The sequence below is a fragment of the Chelonia mydas genome, chromosome 3 (genome assembly GCF_015237465.2).
Source record: "Chelonia mydas isolate rCheMyd1 chromosome 3, rCheMyd1.pri.v2, whole genome shotgun sequence".
Classification (NCBI taxonomy): Eukaryota; Metazoa; Chordata; order Testudines; family Cheloniidae; genus Chelonia; species Chelonia mydas.
This window is the reverse complement of record NC_057851.1, coordinates 20,449,361-20,468,537: the sequence shown is the minus strand read 5'-3', so window position 1 is coordinate 20,468,537 and position 19,177 is coordinate 20,449,361. Positions and strand designations below refer to the sequence as shown.

The window sequence follows — 19,177 nt, the reverse complement described above, 5'->3', positions numbered from 1 at the left end:
TGCAAATACCCACAATGAGGGTAACATATAATTAAATGACCTAAACAAAAATGGAATAAATGACTTGTTCGTCCATGTTCTGACAACACTGGCTCCAGCTCCACTCTGGAATGTGGTCCTCAGTGAAAAATCTTTGAGAATATATCGAAGTTATAGTTAATATTCACACCTAAAGAGCAATGGGCATTTTATAGCTGTTGACAACCATTGTGCAAGAAGCAGCTATTAGCATTTTCAAGAAGTTCTTTTATGGGAGGTTGGTATATAACAGTCAATGAAAATTTCTTTTCTAACTCCTATAAACGGAAGGCTGTGTGAAGCAGATGAGTTAATGGAAGCTGTCTGTCACTGTGATGAAAGGTTCAGTTCATTATATGCAGGAGTGGGATTTTTTTCGTTGTATTTTACATACAGTTCCATAATTTCACCAAGAAGGGTCCGATGTTAGCTGACACGCAGGTGGAATTTCAACACCTCTTGAGTCCGTAATGCATGGATTGCACACATGGGCACAGGGAAATTCCTTTTGGTTGATTCTCTGCAGTACCTTGAGAATTCTTACAACTCAGAATATTCTCATAACTTTCCTCTTCAGGCAGAAATCACATGTTGTCATACGGAGTAGAGTAAAATGCTGTTAAAGGCTAGTCATAAAAATACCACTAGACTTTTAGATAAACCTAACTAGTAAAGGAAAAACAAAGTATGTGTTGCTGTGTGTGGTGTGCTATATCCATCTCTTTTTATCAGGTGTTCCAGGACTATAAGCCAGAGCACGATGGCTTTGATAAATATTTAGCTATACAGGTACAGTACCCAGAAAGCATGCAGATGTTATCGTTAAACATTTACATTATATAGTAATGGGGCTACAGCACTGTTAGTTAAGTGCTGTACAAACACATAAGACACTGTCCTGGTCACAAGGAGTTTACAATCTAAATTATTGCTAAATGCATGACAAAAATATTTGAGTAGTGTCTACTTTGTATATTTCTGATTGATCATAAAACTCTGCACTTCTGCTGTTCTGCTTTTTTGCCTGATGCTTCTGCATCTGCTACCATAGCTCTGAAAATACTAGCTGACTAAGTGTTTTTGAGGCAGACACTTTTTGACAACAGTCCCAAAGAAGCAGCTCTTGCCCTCCCTGAATCTGGATGTTTTGGGGTGTCATAGATATGTGTAGGTAACATGGGGTCTGATCCTGTGAGGTGCTGAGTGTCTTCAACATTCACTGACATGCTTAGCCCTGTGCAGAATCAGGCCTCTTTTATTGAAGGCCTGTCGGGGAGGGGCCGGGGGGAGCCAGTTCAGAATTACAGCCTTGAGGCTGGCATGCCAAGGCCTGATCCTGCTTCCATGGAAAACCCTGGCAAAGCTCCATTTGGTTTTCAGGAGAGCAGAATCGGCCCCTCCGACAGCAGCTTTCTTCATATGTTGCTGCAGTGCTGCGTGTGGTGAATAAAACGAGCGCGGAGTTATTTGCGAACTGTGCTGTGGGAAGTGATTGCAGACGTGCTCGAAGCAGCGGGCAGGACAGCACTACTTCATCCTGCTAGCAAAAGAGGAGCTGCTGCTGCCTTAGGGGAGTTGAATTACAACAGTCTGAAGTCAAACAGGGGGATCCCAGCCTTTTGACGTTGTGGTCTCTTCCCGCTCAGTTAAAAAAAAACAAGTCTGGATTTGCCGGTGTGGCTTGTGCTCTTCTGCAAAAGGTCTAGGTCAAGCTTTTCAGAATTGGGGGCCTAAAATTAGGGCCTTAAATCCATATTTGGGCAGCTATGTAAGTGATGTGATTCTCAAAAATGCTGAGAACCCAGCAACTCCCATTAAAGAAAAACCCAAACCAGTTCAGATAGTTTACGTTTGGCTGTCTTGCAAACACACATGCACAGAGCCTGTATGGGGTTATTATTATTGGGCCAAACTCAAATGCTGCTTACCTTACTCACTTCAGTGGGACTGCTCCCAGGAGTAAGACAAGCAAGTTTTGGCCAACACAAATACAGAAGAAGAAGCAGGGCCCAATGCTGCAGGACCCTACTCCTGATATAGCCTCTTAGAATCATAGGGTTGGAAGGGACCTCAGGAGGTCATCTAGTCCAACCCCCTTCTCAAAGCAGGACCAATCCCCGATTTTTGCCCCAGATCCCTAAATGGCCCCCTCAAGGATTGAACTCACAACCCTGGGTTTAGCAGGCCAATGCTCAAACCACTGACCTATTGGGTATAAAACATTTCTGAATCCCAGTGGCTCCATTTTACCCATTTGGTAAGCTCCCAAGGGCAGAGACCGGGGGCCAGATTCCATGTTACCTGTCCCTTTTGTGCACATTTACACCAATGCACAGTGGGTTAAATGCAGCCATTCTGATTTAGAAGTGTCTTAAACCCACTTTGTACAGGTGTAAATGGCTACACAAGGTGCAGGCAAAATGGAATCAGGCCCTCAGTCTCTGCCCTTAGGAGCTTACAGACTAATCAGGGACAAGACACAGAGGATGAGGAACCGATATACAGACCGTTGTTGGCCCAGGTTGTGCCCCTGAGATCTGTACGGGCGCTCTTCTCCTGCCCATGTGGAAGGGAAGGGGCAGTTGCTCTGCAGTCCACTCGCCTTTGTAAATGGACTTGTTCAGCGAGTTTTCCATTCCGTCGGCATTGTCTGCAGGATAAATTAAGCTGACTTCCTTCCACTCTAACCAGGATATCAAATTTAACAAAGCAAAAATGAATTTGTTTAAAAAAAAAAAAAGCGAGGGGGGGGGGGAAAGTGATTGAAATGCCTTTGCAATTAGACAATGGGACCAGGATGAATTCAAGACAGGAAATAAGAGTCTGGGCAAATACCCCCTGGCCATTTATTCTAACCTACTCCAAAAACGTGCCTGTAAAGCTAAGCTAGAAAGGATGATAGTTTCACTAGGAGGCTTCTGTAATTGGGTAGCTAGTCTAAATACTTATGTAATTACTGCTTATAGACTGATAAGCTGCATGCATATACCTGACCACAGCATTAGTGGGACCTATTCATTTCTGGGTTGGCGCAGCTATAAAGGGGAAGGGAAGAAATTCTCAGACACCACAAGAACGTGCAGGGTCCCTTTGCAGTATTTATGGAGCATAGGATAATAGCCTGGAAAGTGTGGATTCTGTTCATCTTTCCAGAAGGGCTGAGCCTGGCACAAGCGCTGAGTGTGAGGGAATACCCCTTCCCAATCCCTGTGCTACTGGGAACTGCTGTAACCAAAAGTATACGTTATAGTCAGTGGCTGGGTTTGGGCTCCACCTGCAATGTCTCCACTAGCCATTCTGGTAGCCAGAGCTAGAGCTGGCCACAGTTTTTTGAAAGAAAAGCTTTTTCATTGGAAAATGGCTTGTTTTTCAGAGACAGACTTTTTGTGAAATGCTTGGTTCTCAATTTTCCGTTCCTCCCTCAGAAAAACAACCCCAAACACTTCCAAGTTGGGGTTTTCCCATTTTACTGTTCTCCATTTTTTCTTTCCTCCCTGGTGTTTCTTCCTCTTTCAATGGGAAAAGAGAAAAAGGGAGGAAGAAAAGGAGAATGAGGAAGGAAAGCAAAATCCAAAACGTAAAAGTTCCCCAAAAAAGAAAAAGCAGGCTTCTTCGCAAACTCTGACCTGAAAATAATTAGGAAAATTTCAAAACTACTTTGGCTGTTTTTCAACCAACTGCTGTAGGAATTGCCTCTGACATGTCCTTTGTGTGACTCCTGTACATGGGAGACTACAGCTGGCTCTCAGCACCTTTCAAGGAGGCCTCCTGTACCTGGATATTGCAGCTGGTGGACAGCACTGGGATGAATTCCCTTCTACCATTGCCTTCCAATGGCTAGAATATCAGATCTACTTAGGCTGTGTCTAAACACACAAGTTATACAGCTTTCATTAGAATGGTCTAGTTAAAGTGGTGTGTGTACACACACAGACACACACACACACACACAGCGTGGTTGTAGTGACACACTATAAAGGTGCTTATGCTGGTTTAGTTTATTCTGGTACGGAAAGGGGAATAAGCTATACTGGAATAAGGCACTTTTATACTGATATAACTGCATCGGCAGGAGGGATTGTACCAGTATAACGATACCATTTTAAAAATCTGCGCCCCTAACAAAATAGCTAGACTGGTACCAAAAACCACGTGTGGAGCACGCCTCGGTGTGAGCAACCCTCCAGCTAGTGACTACAGCTTGCAGAGGACTAAGCCCCAGTACTACTGCAGCTGAAAGACGTTAGCTGCACTGGCACAGCGGGGGTGGGGGGGGTGGGTCTCTGCTTCTGGAGCAGCAAGGCCCGAGCTCTTTTTTCAGAGACTTTGAAATCCTGTGCTTGCCTCTTGTGCAGAATGAGTGTATGATGAGAGTATTTTAGCACTTGCTTTGCACCGGTGTAGATGACTAGGCAAGGAGCAAGACAATGGAGGACCAGCTCCGAAGTGCCCATATTATCCCTTGTTTGTTTTAATACTAAGCAGAATAGCTGATGATTGAAGACTTAGTGGCTACAGCGTCATTGTCACAACATATTCAATACTAGATAATGGATGGTACTCCCTTTTTTAGGTAAATGATGGCTCCCTGCCATTTCTATGGTGACTTCATAATAATGATGTTTGAGGCTACTTCTGGTGGCCCATAGAGGGAACATGGGACCTGCAACTACAGTCAGCTAAAGGAGTTCTCTTTCAGAAGTTGGATTGGCCTGTGTGTCTAGAACTGAAGAAGCAGAGTCCTAATCCCAGCTCCCGAAGAGTCTGTCTGTCTGAACCCTGTATAATTGTGTTAAATGAGCATATTGTAATTCTCAACTTGAATGCAGCTATTCCAGGTGAGATCAGAATCCGACCTGGTGCAGGCAGAAATTGTAGTGCCATGTTGGGGGCTGGGCAATCATATCACCTCAGTGACATCATTTGGCATGCTAGCTGCCTTCCTTTTGAGCTAAATGAGGCAACTGGAACAATTATAGGCCCCTTTGCTTAGTGATAGCTGAAACAATGGAAAACTACTGTTCAAGGGCTAGACCGTATGCAAGCCTGGGAAGTGGCTGAGCTATGCAGCCCAAGGGGTTTCCTGGGGATCTGATGCAGAAGTGGGGGATTGAGTTGACTGCAGTTGCATCTGTGTGTGAGAGACAAGCAGTAGAAGAACCACAGAAGGGCGCAGAGAAGGCAGCAAAGAAGCACTAGAGACAGACAGAGAAACGTTTGTGGCATGATCCTGAGAAAAAGCTAAGAGAGACAGCTTTTAGGTAGAGTGCTGGCTGGAAAGGGGCTTGGAACTGTGTGCAAAGAAATGGTCTCCTGTTGTTTGATTCCTACAGTGTTCAGGAAAACAGGACTCCATGTACATTCTATGTAAATAAGCAGAATTGCACCCAAGTCACATCATCATCTCCTTTTTCTTGGAAACAAGACCATGCAAGACCAGGTGCAAGACCATGAATTTTGGCTAATTGCTCTGGTCACAAGGGCAAACACTTGAAGCTGGTTGAACAATTTTCAGCTAACTTTCTCTTCTGTTGAAAAATCAGCAGCCCCCCAAACAGCTGTGGCTGGTGGGTGCTGAGCACCCTCTATTTTTTTTTCCATGGGTGCTTGAGCCCCAGAGCACCCATGGAGTCAGCGCCTATGCTTGGCTGTGCTGGGGGACTCATGCTCTCCCAAAAATTCAAAAGGTTTCTTTTTCATTCCACAGTAGGGGTGAGGGAGACCTTGAAATTGTACATGAAGCAGAATTGTTGTTTTGTTAGCCAGCCTTGGGAATTGTGTACAATTCTGTAAACAACGGCAATATTTCTAGGTCACCAGTCAGGGACTGAAAAGCTAGGTAAAACCTTACTGAAAGCTCTATTACAATATACCTGTCTGCCTGGACTAAGAGCCTAGAGTTTGCAATGTAAAGAAGTTGCCTATAGAACTGCATTTCTGTCAAGCGGAATCCTTCTGGCAGAAAAGCCAGATTTTCAATTTCTTTTCCAAAATTATCAATCAGCTAAAAAGAACAACAAAAGCCCCTTCACATGTACAATTCCACATTCTGTGTGAAATTGGGAGAGCAGATTTAACTTCAAAGCAGGCAAAGAAAACTCCCTGCAGAGTTCATAGAAGGCAGACAAAGGGGCGGGGAGAAGGGGGAAAACCAAGAAAGATCCCAGCTCGCCAACTTCAGAGGCTGAAAGGCTTTTTCAGAACAGCTGGGAGCCAAATAAGCATGTCAGGCTTGTTGTGGGTGAGGAGAGATGTCACACCAGAATCCCCACTCCAATGTGTGTGTATGGTTTGTTTCCTGATTACCTCTCTTGTAGCAACATTGACTGGAACAGAAAGTACCAGAAAGAGGTATTGAGTTAAGTCTCGTAGTGTGGCCAAATGCTCCAGCTTCAAGTAGCTAACGTATTCCCTCTTTCCTGTGTGTCCTAACCCTTGGTCGAACTTTGCTGTGTGCTGTTAGGCCCTGATTCAAAGCCTTGTAAAGTCAATGAAAAGACTTTCACTGACTGCAGTGGGCTTTGGATCAGCCCCTTAAACAGTTCCCATCAGCTGTGATTTTATCATTATTACCTGTCACTGGATTTTCCTGTAAGGCATTGCTATGTGCTTTTAAACACCCTGAGACACTTCACCTCAGAAGCAGATGGATTCCAATGTTGGGTGAAGTGATTCCTGGCATAACAAGAGGAATTCACTGCTGACAGAGAGGCTTAGATTTATTTTCTATTTTTGTGAACCTTTTTTTGAGGAGAAATGGCTCTTCAATCCAAACAAATTTTCACTTTGGTCAAAATGTTCTGGTTTTTTTTTTTTTTTTTTTTCAATGAAAAACCAAAACCTGAAAGACTTTTGGGTTTAAGAACCTAAACATTTTTTCAATTTTCCAGTTTTTTTCCTCTCCTTTCTCTCCCTTATTTCCATAGGGAAGCAAACCTGAAAACCAAATACTTTTTCTTTAGTTGAAAAACTGAAAAATTAGGCAAAAACCTTCAAACAAAATAAATGCTTTTCATTTTAAATGTTTTGCATTTTAGGTCCAAGGGTAAAATTTCAATAGGGCCCAAGTGAATTAACATAAGTGCCTAATTTGGGCTGGCGATGGTCCTTGCACACATTTAGACCCAAATGTTCAAACATAGATGTCTAGGTTTAGGCACCTGAACCCCAGTTTAGGCCCTGATTCAGCAAGGTAATTAAACTGGTGCCTTGCTTTAAGCACACGAGTAGTCCCATTTGCTTAAGTATCTCACTGAACCGGAGCCCTAGGTATTTAAGTAAAATTGACTTGATTCACTTCTTCAGTAGGAGATACGGGTACTCAGCAGTGAGCACCTCTGAAAATCACACCACTAGAATGTATTAACTGCATATGGTCTTTACACTGACCTTTTAATACTGCTTCTCTAGTCACTGAAATTCTATTGTAATTCATTGGATTATAATCATGCTATTAATTTTAGTACTTTAATTCATTTTAACTGCATATTGTGCAAGACACCTAGAAAGCTATCGCACTTAAGACCCATAAAAATAAATGAATAATAATCATAATCATTAGTTGCTAGGTAGGAGTGCTGCTAAGTCAGCGTGCTCGGTCTCTGATGGGAATGGAAATGCTTTTCATAACTAAACAATGACCCCATTTAACTGGTTATAAGCACTAATGAGCATCAAAGGGAGTCCCAGGGCCAGCCTCCTCTCTTCACCCACAAATGTACTGGTTGAGACACAAGGCCTTCAAGGTGCGCCAGGAGGTTGCAAAGTGTGGGTAAAAATAGGAGGGAATCCTAAGAGTCTGTGAATATTGATCTTTTTCTCTGTGATGTTCAGTAGAGAAGGGATTTAGGTGGAGAATAGATTGCTAGTTTTGGTTTTTTAGGAACTGCCCTTTGGGTTTAACAATAATAGCATGAGTTTAGGAGCTCGCCTGGGGCTCCTCCAGATTGCTCCAACCAGGGGGCTGGCTAGGGTTTGGGGCTGCTCTGGGTGCTGGTGGGTCGGCCAGGGTTTGGGACTGCTCCGGCAGGCTGGCCTGTGAGAGCAGGGGCAGGGCTGGGCCTGCCGGAAGGGGTGGGGCAGGGGGCTAGCCTCCCCAAATGCGGGGGTGGGGGGGGTGTATGCACTGCCCATGCCAACCCTGAACATCTGCACTGTTATTTTTAGAGTGCTAACTCGAGGAATTTGTGAACTGTGACCAAATCACCCCTTAAGCTTCTCTTTGTATATGACATATCGGCATTCAGAGATGTCATATACAAAACATGGAACTTGGGAGCTGCAGAGTAATCTGGAGACTGGAACGGATCCACAGCTGCCAGTGCCAGATTTTTGTTGAAAAGAGGAGAAAAGTGTTGTTTTGATTGCCAGCAAACCTTGGTACCTGAGAGGCATTTTCCTCTGAGTAATCCAACAATCAAAACAATCTTTCCTGTTCTCTTGAAGGAGCTCAGTGTGCTTTGGAAATTAGTTCTATATACACTGAAATATAGCTACCTGGAGCACAGCAGCTGTTTAACATCATGTGGCAACACTAGACTGTTTAGGACAGGAAGTGAAGGAGGATACCATAGTCATCTGCAACAGTAGAAGGAAATATTTAGGCAGGTAGAAGATAATTTTACAGATTGAGAACTTGGTTGAGGGGGTCAACAAGCATGTGGACAAGGGGATCCAGTGGATATAGTGTACTTAGATTTTCAGAAAGCTTTTGACCAGCCCCTCACCAAAGGCTTTTAAGCAAAGTAAGCTGTCATGGGAAAAGAAGGAAGATCCTCTCATGGATTGGTAACTGGTTAAAAGATAGGAAACAAAGGGTAGGAATAAATGGCCAGTTTTCAGAATGGAGAGAGGTAAATAGTGGTGTCCCCCAGAGGTCTGTACTGGGACCAATACTGTTCAACGTATTCATAAATGATCTGGAAAAAGGGATAAACAGTGAGGTGGCAAAATTTGGAGATAACATAAAATTACTCAAGCATGGGCGGCGGGTGAACCCCCGCTCTGGGGAGGCTAGCCTGCTGGCCACGCTCCTTCAGCTTGAGGCCCCGCCCCCTCCCCTGCATGCTGGAGCCCCGACCTCCCCCATAACAGGAGGAGCCTTGAGGGCTCCCCACAGCTAGAGGAGCCGCACCGAGCTGCGCCACCATGAGCTGCTGGGCCGGCTCCAGCCACACTGTCCCCATCAAGCTACTGGCCGAGCTAAGGACTTGAGGGTGCACCAGGAGCTTGCAAAGCCAGAAGGGAATCCTAAGAGTCTGGGACCTTTAGATTTAGATTTAACAAGTCAAAAAGAGGATTAGAAAATACTGCTGAGTTAAAATTGCTGAAGCAACTTTGTCTTCGGGAATTTCTTGTACAGAATATCTAAACTTGAAATCTTAATGTTTTATTAATTCTAACCTTTTCCATTTAATTTTATAGGTTTTTTCCTTTAAAAAAAAGAAAAGAGGGAAATCTCAGTGTAATCACATTACATGTCTTGAAAGCTGTACTGGCTTTCAGAATCTGTGCTTGTAAGTCCTTTGAACTGTGTGCTCTCGGTATGTCTTTGTTCAATGTACCCATGTAGATCTAGGAAAATTATCTTGTACATGCAAGTTTCAACCTAGCATAATTTTTCAATCATAGCAATTTATTTTTCAAACTAAGTAAAGGCCCTGCTCCTCAGGAGGGCTACAGGTGAGTTCATCCTTGAGCAAAGCACCACCATAAGGCCTCTGCACCCGTTAAGTCACTGGCCCTCAAAATAGGGCCCAAGAGGACTTAAGTTGTGAATAGGTATTGTGCGTCTCTGTTACTCAGTTTCAAACTCTGGCCGCTTTTGTTACAGACCTATCTAAAATTGTGAACAGATTTTTTTTTTTTTAAAGGAAGAATTCCCACATCCATATACCTTCAAACTAAAAAATGGCTGTGGGAATTTTGCTTCTTGCCCCAAAAACTAATCTGTGAAAAAATTCAGCTCAAATGAGTTTGTTTCTAAATCAATGAAGCTATGAAAAACAGGGAGCTATATCTGAATGTAATTTATAACCTTAAATAAAATAGACTTTACTTAGCATGAGCTGTAAGGAAAATCAAACCTATACAGAATAAATTAAGTCACAAGAATCTGTAGCATGGTAAGAAGGATGTGCAGAATAGAAGATTAACGTTCTGAAAGATATATTCCATCATTAGAAGTAATTAAGCAAATACGTATATATGCCTACCAGAACAATAAAGAATATAAACAGAAAAATCAAGATGTGGAAGGCTTACTTTTTCAGTAACCATCATAATTAAATCCATTGCATGTAAATTATATAATGTGTGCTGAGTTTCCATTACAATTCTATTCAGCCAGGAGATCATTTGTCAAAATTAATCATATAAGATGGAACAACACACAGAGGTGAGAGAAATCCACCTGGAATTGTAATTAAACATGAAATAATGATGATTGTATTGCTGAATCCACAGACTGCATCAACATTAATTTCCTCTTTTTTGCCAATATGCTCCTTGTAAGAAGACCAAACATAATGGCAGCTATAAGGTATGAAATCACTGTGAAAATACTCTCTCCTCCTAAATAATCTCCAAAAGAACCCCCAAACCCAATGGAATTAAATTGGATATTCACATATGCATGGAGACAAGATGGCCTGATTTTTCATGTATAATAAGGGATTGATTACATGCGGGAAATTGACCACAATAGCAAAATCTTTCTATTTAATTCAATACTTTAAATGTATTCAGCTACATCAGAAAGTATAAGAGAACATTGTATAATTGCCTGTGTCTTTTAATGACAAGCTAAAGATGGTATTTTACGATTATTCCAAGTGAGGAAAATGCAAAGATACAGAGCAAAGATAGGTAGGTGGATAACCTAGGCTGGTGTAAGAAACGGTATTTTTGAAACTGGTATAAATCTTGTCACTTGTTTTGAAGTATTTGTCTCAAAAATACCTACCAGATGAAAAGTACAAAAAGAAGCTATTAAAAGAAAGCAAAGATAGTAAGAGCAATAAAAACATGCTCTTTGATAATTTGTGGGCTAAGAAACAAAAATGAAAGGACTAGCATGCAAAATTATCTCACTTTTGGAGAAAGATCTAAGGAACCTTTCACTCTTCTTTGAAATGACAGCCTTAATATACTTCCATAGCATTATGGGGGTCTCTTCCCTATCACCCCTTTCCAACAAACACATACATGAAAAAACTCCTTTAATGTAATCCTTTAAACAGAGGGTCTTTTGTTTTATGGCCATGCAAAGAAAACTTCAAACGAGCCATTTCAAAGAGGGATCGTAGCTACTGCTTTGAAGAAATCATTGTTCACTGATATTCCAGATTATCCAAATGCTTCTTTGCATTAAATATTACTTAACTGCCAGTACAGTTAATTGAGAAGATGTCTGATTAAGTTTTCACATATTACACAAGCTTCTAATTGTGGATAAAGCAAAATATTCAGTGCAGAATTATCTGTCATGCTGTAGGTAAGACATCTTAATGGCTAATGGGCCATCTGATTTTGCTATGGAATTACCCACCTTTACTTTTAGGTCATGATTAGTGTATGGCCAATTCATTTCAAACTTTCCCCAATACAGTTCTAGGCTTCAATATATAGAAACTAATCTTTTGATTTCTCATCAGGGTCATCCCTGATTTTAGCATTACTTGAAATCTAAGAGAATGAGGGGAAGTGATTTGGAAATAAGCAAATCTGCCAGCGCTGACACTGGCCAATATGAATTGGATTCTTCTCACTATATATTGGAATAATTGTAAAATACCATCTTTAGCTTTTCATTGAAAGACACGGGCAGTTATACAATGTACTCTGTAATACTTTCTGATGTCGCTAAATACAGTTAAAGTACTGAATTAAGTGGAACGATTTAGCTTTCATAAACTATGGAAATAGTCTGTCCTTTTTTCCCCAAATCCTTGCCACTTTCATCACTACGCATTACACAGCTTACTCTAATCTTTTGAGAAAAACCACCAGCTGTTTATTATTCTCATGAGAACTACTGAAAACTAATAATGAGTAATCTAATTTATTTGACAGCAGACTTTGATCTTTTGGAAATATACGTCCATCAATTATTTCTAAGAGTCACATGATTGATTAAAAATGCTTTCCTATAAGCTTTCCATAGGTCTAGATAGTCCAAAGATTGTGGGCAAATAACTCTCCTTTGCTGACAATGTGTATTTATAAAGTACTTTTCTTCACAAACAATCATAAAGCACTTTACAAGCTATACAGCCATCACTTCGCCCACTGCCGAAATGCAGCCACCTCAGGTTTAGAACAAAGCAACTGTTTACCAGCGCTTAGTAACGTTATACAGCAATTTAGGGCAGGACATGAAGAATACCATGTCCACTTGGAACTTCAAATTAAATCTGGGCAAGTGATGTGTGAAACAGGAAAAGGTGTTGCATCTGTAAATACACAAATGTCCTAGAAAAGAATGGCTTAAGTCTAGCTATAGGACTAGGGACATTTTTGGTTGAAAACATAGATATTGCCAAATCAGAAAATCTTTGGCTAAAGTTCCAAAATTAACTTTATCTGTGTGTTAGTCCCCAGCCACCCATTGCATATGAGCAGAAGTGGTTATATTTTGGTGGTAGAAGAAGAGATCTCTATCCATTTCTCTTCTGCTTCACAGAGGGACTGGGGCTCATCTGATACTTATAGAACCCTTGGAACCCTCAGTGAAAAAAGGCTACAGAAATGCAAAGAATTATTATTAATAATACATTTCTAACCCTCTCGACCGAAACTTTCTATGTTCCAAACATACCCGTGGTTGTGCCTTTTGAATAATCTTCACTCAGAATGTCCGAAATCCACTTACAAACAGCACTTGGGCTCTTAGTCACCAACCGCTAAATTGTGATACCTTTACTCACATTGAGTAGTACCTTACGGCTTGAGTTGTCCCACTGATTTCATAGGTGATGCTACCCAAAATAGCACCACCTAGTATTAAGGTTGCCTGGCACTTCCCACTATAAGACCCTGTTTTCAGTTGCTTATAACTGTACCAACCTTTAATTATTCAGGCTGAGATTTTCGTTGCCTGGTGCTTGCCTCACACTGAATTTTTCTGGCAAATTTGAGCCAAAAACAGTTCAGCTGTTTCTAAGAACAAAGCTAAATAAAAATTATGGTCTCTTGCCTATGTTAAAAAATTCTTTGGAACAGACTTGAAATGTGGCTGGCATAGCCTTTGTGTCAGGTATGTGCCTTTAACCATCCCAGTGAAAATAAGTCCAAATATGGCCAATTTATAAGCTTTTGAAAAATTGCACTTTGCACATGTACTTACAAAAGCTTTGCAACTTATTTCCCCAAGGATTCTCTCTGCACTGAGCATGCTACAGTTTGGGGCTGAGCCGGACTTTCCCTGCAGTTGCAGTTCCCAGCTCTGCCAGAACTGAAAGCCAAGAGCCTATCTCTCTTGTGCTTTCGATGACCCCACTGCTGGGACGTGGAAACTGAGACTGGCTAGGTGAGGAGAATGAGACAGGGATGAGGAGCCAGGGGTGGGGAAGAGAAAGAACTGGGACAGGGACAGGTTGGATGAGTAGAGGCAGAAGCTTGGGGGAAATGAGCAGAAGAGTCTGTGCCCACTAGAGAACACTCCTTTCCAGGACATAGAATGGAGCCCTAGAGTCCCATGTCTCACCATTCTTCTGTTGTAAGCAAGTATCTGTGAAACCCTCTGGCAAACCCTCTCATCCCCATCTAGTGCTGGTCCACAAAGAGGAAGACAATCTACTGCTGCTATCAGTTACTCTGTTAGCTCACGTGGCAGAGGTCTGTGCAATGGATATAAAGTTTACAACCTGCTGATGACCCATGTGGGTGTCGATCTGATGCTACATAATGGAATTTCGGTATCACAATGCATACGCACAAGGGGTTGAATTAAGGCAACCTGGATGCTTGATTATGCACCCTTAAAAATGTCCTTTTAACATTTTGTGTATGTAATATATGTAATCTTTTGTTATTAGCTCACACAGCTATGCTAACACAACAATGCACTGTGACTAACTGGTTAGAGAGTTTGTGTCTGTATATACTGCTTGCAGTTGAGGACAGGGGTGTGTGCATCTGAGCCCTGCCCCGCCAGACCTGCAGCAAAGGCTCCATCTGCTGGAGGAATTCAAAGGCAGGGAATTAGCTCATTTGGGTAGCAGAGCTGGAGGTGAGCACACCTGCAGCTCCAGCAGCGCAGAGCAGTGGGAAGCCTAAAGACTCTGACACAGCTGCCCAAAGGGGCTGTCCCTGTGGGAAGGGAGGACTCACCCTAGAGACAATCTGAGAGGGAAGTATCCCCCATCTCCCCTGCCTGTAGACTCTGGACAGTGGTAACCCCCTCTTGCTTATTTTGGTTTGGACTTCCCCAATAGGGAAAAGCCTTGGACCAAGCTGACCCGGGGGGCAGGGGGAGAACAAGAGGAAGAAGCCCAGGGGGGCAGCCTTCCTTGGTTGCCAGACCACTGGTAGCCCAAAGGGCCCTGGGTCGGAGCCCAGTGGAGTGGGAGGGCCCGGGCTCCCTCCCTACAACCCCCTTGGCAGTCAGGGGTTGAGGCCATGACCACTAACCCACGCTCCCCAACCAGACCCTGAGTGAGGACCATTAGAGTTGCTTATATAATTTTGTTGGCACCCAAATAGCACAGGGCTTGTATCTGCACAAGGGACAATGCTACACACCAGCAGGGTCTAGACTTTCTGGCAGGAGGGCCAAACATAGTATGTCAATAAGGTTCTACCTTAGGTTCAGGCAGAGCTAGCTGAGTTCCTGTCCTGCTCTCCCTGGAGCTCCCATACTCAGCAGGGGAGTCAGCAATAGAGCAGCCAGAGCCCATCTCACCTCCCTCCCTGTGATGCTGTAAACAGCTAGCAGGGTAGCTGCTGAGCAGGGGTGGCAAGGAAGAGACCTGTACAAAGGGTTAAACTAATGGGAGAGAAGGAGGGAGTACAGCCCACGTACCTCTGCTAAAAGCAGAGAGAATTTTTCTTCTCCCTGGTTCCCCACAATTGCCATCTCCACCTTGGCGGGAGTAGTGAGAGCTGTCCCTTCTATACAAATGCACTTTAACAACTGCCTAAAAACCCTTTAATGCTCTTCCCCCATGGATCAGGAGGGCTCGGTCAGCTCTGAAGATCTGTCATCTACTGCCCTGTTCCTTGTGGAGTGTGTACGTGCAGCCAGATGGGGAATGGAGGGTGGGTGCTTGAAGCATGCAGTTCTTCTGGACACCAGTGGGGAACACGTAACCGGGTAATAAACAACTTTAAGTGACACAATCCTTGAAGCTGACTTCAGCAGAAACTAGCTTAAATAATTGCCCCACTATTCCATACGTTCCTGAGGGCCTCATATTCCTCTTGGGCTGCAAAGCATTTCCTGCCCTGCTTGGGGAACTCCACTGAAATACACTAAGTTCCTGTAGCAAAACAAAGAAAAATGCTTTACTGAAGCACAGGTAAGAGTTTTAAAGCTTCAGGACTGCAGCTGCCAATGCACGTGTTGCTAAACCAAGCCTCAGCGCGTCAGATTGCTTGGCTCAGAATCATCCCTTCTACACATATGTTTATTTGCATTGTTGAGCGCCGGTAATGTATCTGGTTCCATAAGGAACATAAAAGAAATTGTAGTTGGTGCCTTATGAAACTCTCAGTGCAGTGTTTTAAGGCAATGTCTTTACTCCCTGTTGCTTAATGCAGTGCTACTCAGGGATATTGTTCTAGAATATCCTGTGCTACATTGTTTATTGTAATAGTAGTTTTTTTCTTCTCATTTCCAGGCAGTAAAACAGGTTACAGCAACACAATGAGAAGTCAAAAGCCACACTGAAAAGCAACAGTCTTCATTTTGTGGATGTTTGGATCCCGATCTGAATTTCATCATTAGCCCCTGTGTCTCTGAAGGAGCAAACTCAAACTCCAGCCCCCAACACCCTCCAGACTTTGGGGAAGTTTGACTCTGGGCCCACATACGGAGGCACAGCCCCATCTTTAGTTTATAATACCTTCCACTGATCTTTGAGATAAAGTAGTATTAAACATTACTTTTTGATCAAGATTTCAAGGTAACAGTTCAAGTAATGGTGTACATTGAACTGCAGATAACAAACACTAATGGGCATGATTCTGTCAGGTTTTACAGTGGTGTAACTATCAACATCAAGAGTTACTCTTGATTTACATCATCATGAGATCAGAATTTGGCCCTCTGTGCGCAAACTATTGATTTGCACAATACAAGGAAAAGCAGTTCCAGGACACACAGTAAGGAATGTGACTGGGTAAAACACAAAGGAGTTTATTTTGTACTAATAGTTTAGGAAAGGCATTCAGACACTTCTAAAGTTAGCATATTGTGCTGCCAAGAGAAACATTGCAGCAAGTGGAAAAAATACTTTAGCTGGATAGCCATCTACCAGCAGAAATTTCCTGTTTTTCTGCCCAAACAAATACAATATGACTCGCCAAGCATATACGCACCAGTTTTCTCTGACTTCCTGCAGGATAAATACTTCTAGATCATCCAAAGCTAACATAGTCCTTTACCAAAACCAAGCAGCACCTGATAATTTGCAAATAATGTAGCACTTTCTCTTTAGTAATGATTTTCAATTAGAAAAATTGCCTTGTCTCATCCATTAGTTTTAACCTCACTCAATTATGGTAGAAATTGTCTGTTTCTTATACCAAGGTGTAATTGTTCTTTCCACGGCTGCTTATGGTTCATTTTGTATATTTTGACATGTGATGTTGACAATTTGTTTTACCAGTTACAAAACAAACGTTTTGACTCTTTTACAGTCGTTAAATTGTCTGACTCCCTGCATTGTCTGACTCCCACAACTGTGAAAATTTAAATAGATAAAAACTTTAAAAATGCTTGAACCCCGTACTTTTGGGCAACTGGGAAAATTTAAATCAATGAAAAGGGAAACAAATGTTTAAAAATATTCACTATTACTATCAAAATTATAGAAAAATATTGAATTCTGCCAAGCCTAATCATAATGCATATGCACAAGGGAACTGAACTAAGGTTGCACGAGCAACTTTAATTTTGGCATTTCCTAACTTTTCAGTGCTTGACTTTGCAACCTGAATGTTCATTGAACATAACTGTTGGGTGTATAATATATATAATTTTAAACATCATCCCATATGTGAGAACATAAAAGATGAAGAGGGCTTATGCTGTTGTTGGAACATCATAAATCTGTAATGTCAAAGTATGTCAAACCATACACTATATAGTGTAAGGAAGGAACATAAATTCACTTGGCTCAATAAAATTGCCTACTGAGCCATTCTTCTTCATGCATATCAGAGTGGAAATGGTTCCCAAGGTGGATCTTTTAAGGCAAGTACCAGTAACACTTCTTTCTATACTACCATTAACACTATGCAAAGGGGTAAATTTTCAAAGTGATGCTCAGGATTTTAGTCATTAACTGATTAAAATATGACCAGATAGATGATTGTGGCAACCACTGTTATATATTTGCAGCAAATCTTATACAAAGGTTATCAAGTGAGGTGTCTATGAAAAGGTTATGGTTTGCTGGTTATGATTATGCTATCTGTATGCATGTATCATTTTTGTGTTTGAAGTTATAAGTAAGTATTGGCTCTATACCTGGATTTCAAATGTTTGCTTCTGGAATAACATCCACAAGGTAGCTAGCCAGCACATCTTGGAGGAACTATTCAAATTGAGTGGTTTTTGAGATTTTAGATACTAAAGGATTGGCATCAGGGTGATTTTTGATAAGATCTAAGTTATATATTGACCTGGGTGTGTGGCTGGTCCTTTGGGATCAATAGAATGTTTTAGTTGATGAGACTGGTTGTAAAGAACCACTCACCTTTAAATCCAGTGTTTTCAGTGGTAATACAAGGACTGGAATGCCAGAGGAAACTGCTTGTATGACTTCTTGTTAGCCAGTGTGGTGAAACAGAAGTTCACTTTTGTTGGTGGTTTGGCATATCCTATGGGGGATACACCCCAAGACTGGTGGCTAATCTGCCCTATTTTTCAGCAGGTTGTCCTGAATTTGGCATCCTCAGTTGTGACCCACTGAGGCACAATTACACCCCCCCCCAACCCCGCAAGCTCTGGGCCAGTCCCAGCACCAGAGTGAGCTGCCGGGCCGAGCCGCCGGCCCCTGCTGAGCGCCGGGCAGAGCCCCCCTGCCCCGAGTGCCAGGCTGGCCTATTATACCAGCTGCCCAGGTGGGTGAGTTACTAACTCTAGTGAAAGCAGAACCCGGGCTCTAACCCACCCTCCCCCTGTGGGCAAGCTAACTTGGGTTGAAAGCACCAGTCGGGTATGAGGGGGGTTGTGTGTGGACAGGAGGTGTGTGAGGGGCAATGCTAGACTGTGGGTTCGTCTACACTTCAAACAGAAGGTATGATTTTCAGCTTGAGCAGCCATACTCGTGCTAATACGCTCCAAGTAGAAGTGTGGCTTTGGCAGCACCAGTGGTGGGTGGGACTAGCTGTCTGAGTGCATACCTAGCATCTCGGATGGGATCATAATCCGGCGGCTCCTGCTGCTTGTACCACTGCAGCTACACTTCTGTGTTTAGCAGCCAGCTCGATCAGGACTAGCGCGGGCATGTCTCCTCGAGCTGGAAATTACGCCTCCACCTTGAAGCGTAGGTTTACCCGGAGAGCCTGGACTAACTCTGGAATGAAAACCTATCCCAAGTGGATAGAGGGCACTTTCATGTCACTGACCTATCATCACCTGCACTCAGGGAGCACCTGGGTGGGTTCTGCTTGATGGAACAGCATCAGCTCTGCATCCCCTCTGAGGATCAAATCATGCACACAGAACCGGACTGTGCATTGGAGGGATTCCATGGGCACTGTGGGAGAGCAGGGGGTGGGAGGGAGGAGGGGAGAAAAGATCCTTCCCAGGGTGGGCCTATTTGTCTGTATAAAGTTAAGCAGGTGTCTAAGTCTTGGCAGGACCAGAGCCTTTGTTAGTAATCTGTCCCTTTTGCCTGAAGCTGCCATTTCAGATTATAAATCATGAAAAATTTGGCAATGGATTAACTTGATGTAAACCATATAGCATTCCTCCTTTCACTGACGTGAC

The 19,177-nt window shown here is 42.8% G+C and overlaps 1 long non-coding RNA gene across 1 annotated transcript in view; it reads left to right on the top strand.

Annotated features, from left to right (window-relative positions):
• LOC119565685 overlaps positions 1 to 17,311 on the top strand; it is a 37,860-nt gene extending 20,549 nt beyond the window's left edge. Inside the window, exon 3 of the long non-coding RNA XR_005224496.2 lies at positions 15,858 to 17,311. This is a non-coding gene — a long non-coding RNA (uncharacterized LOC119565685). The remainder of the gene's footprint in view (positions 1 to 15,857) is intronic.
• Positions 17,312 to 19,177: the final 1,866 nt, after the last annotated feature.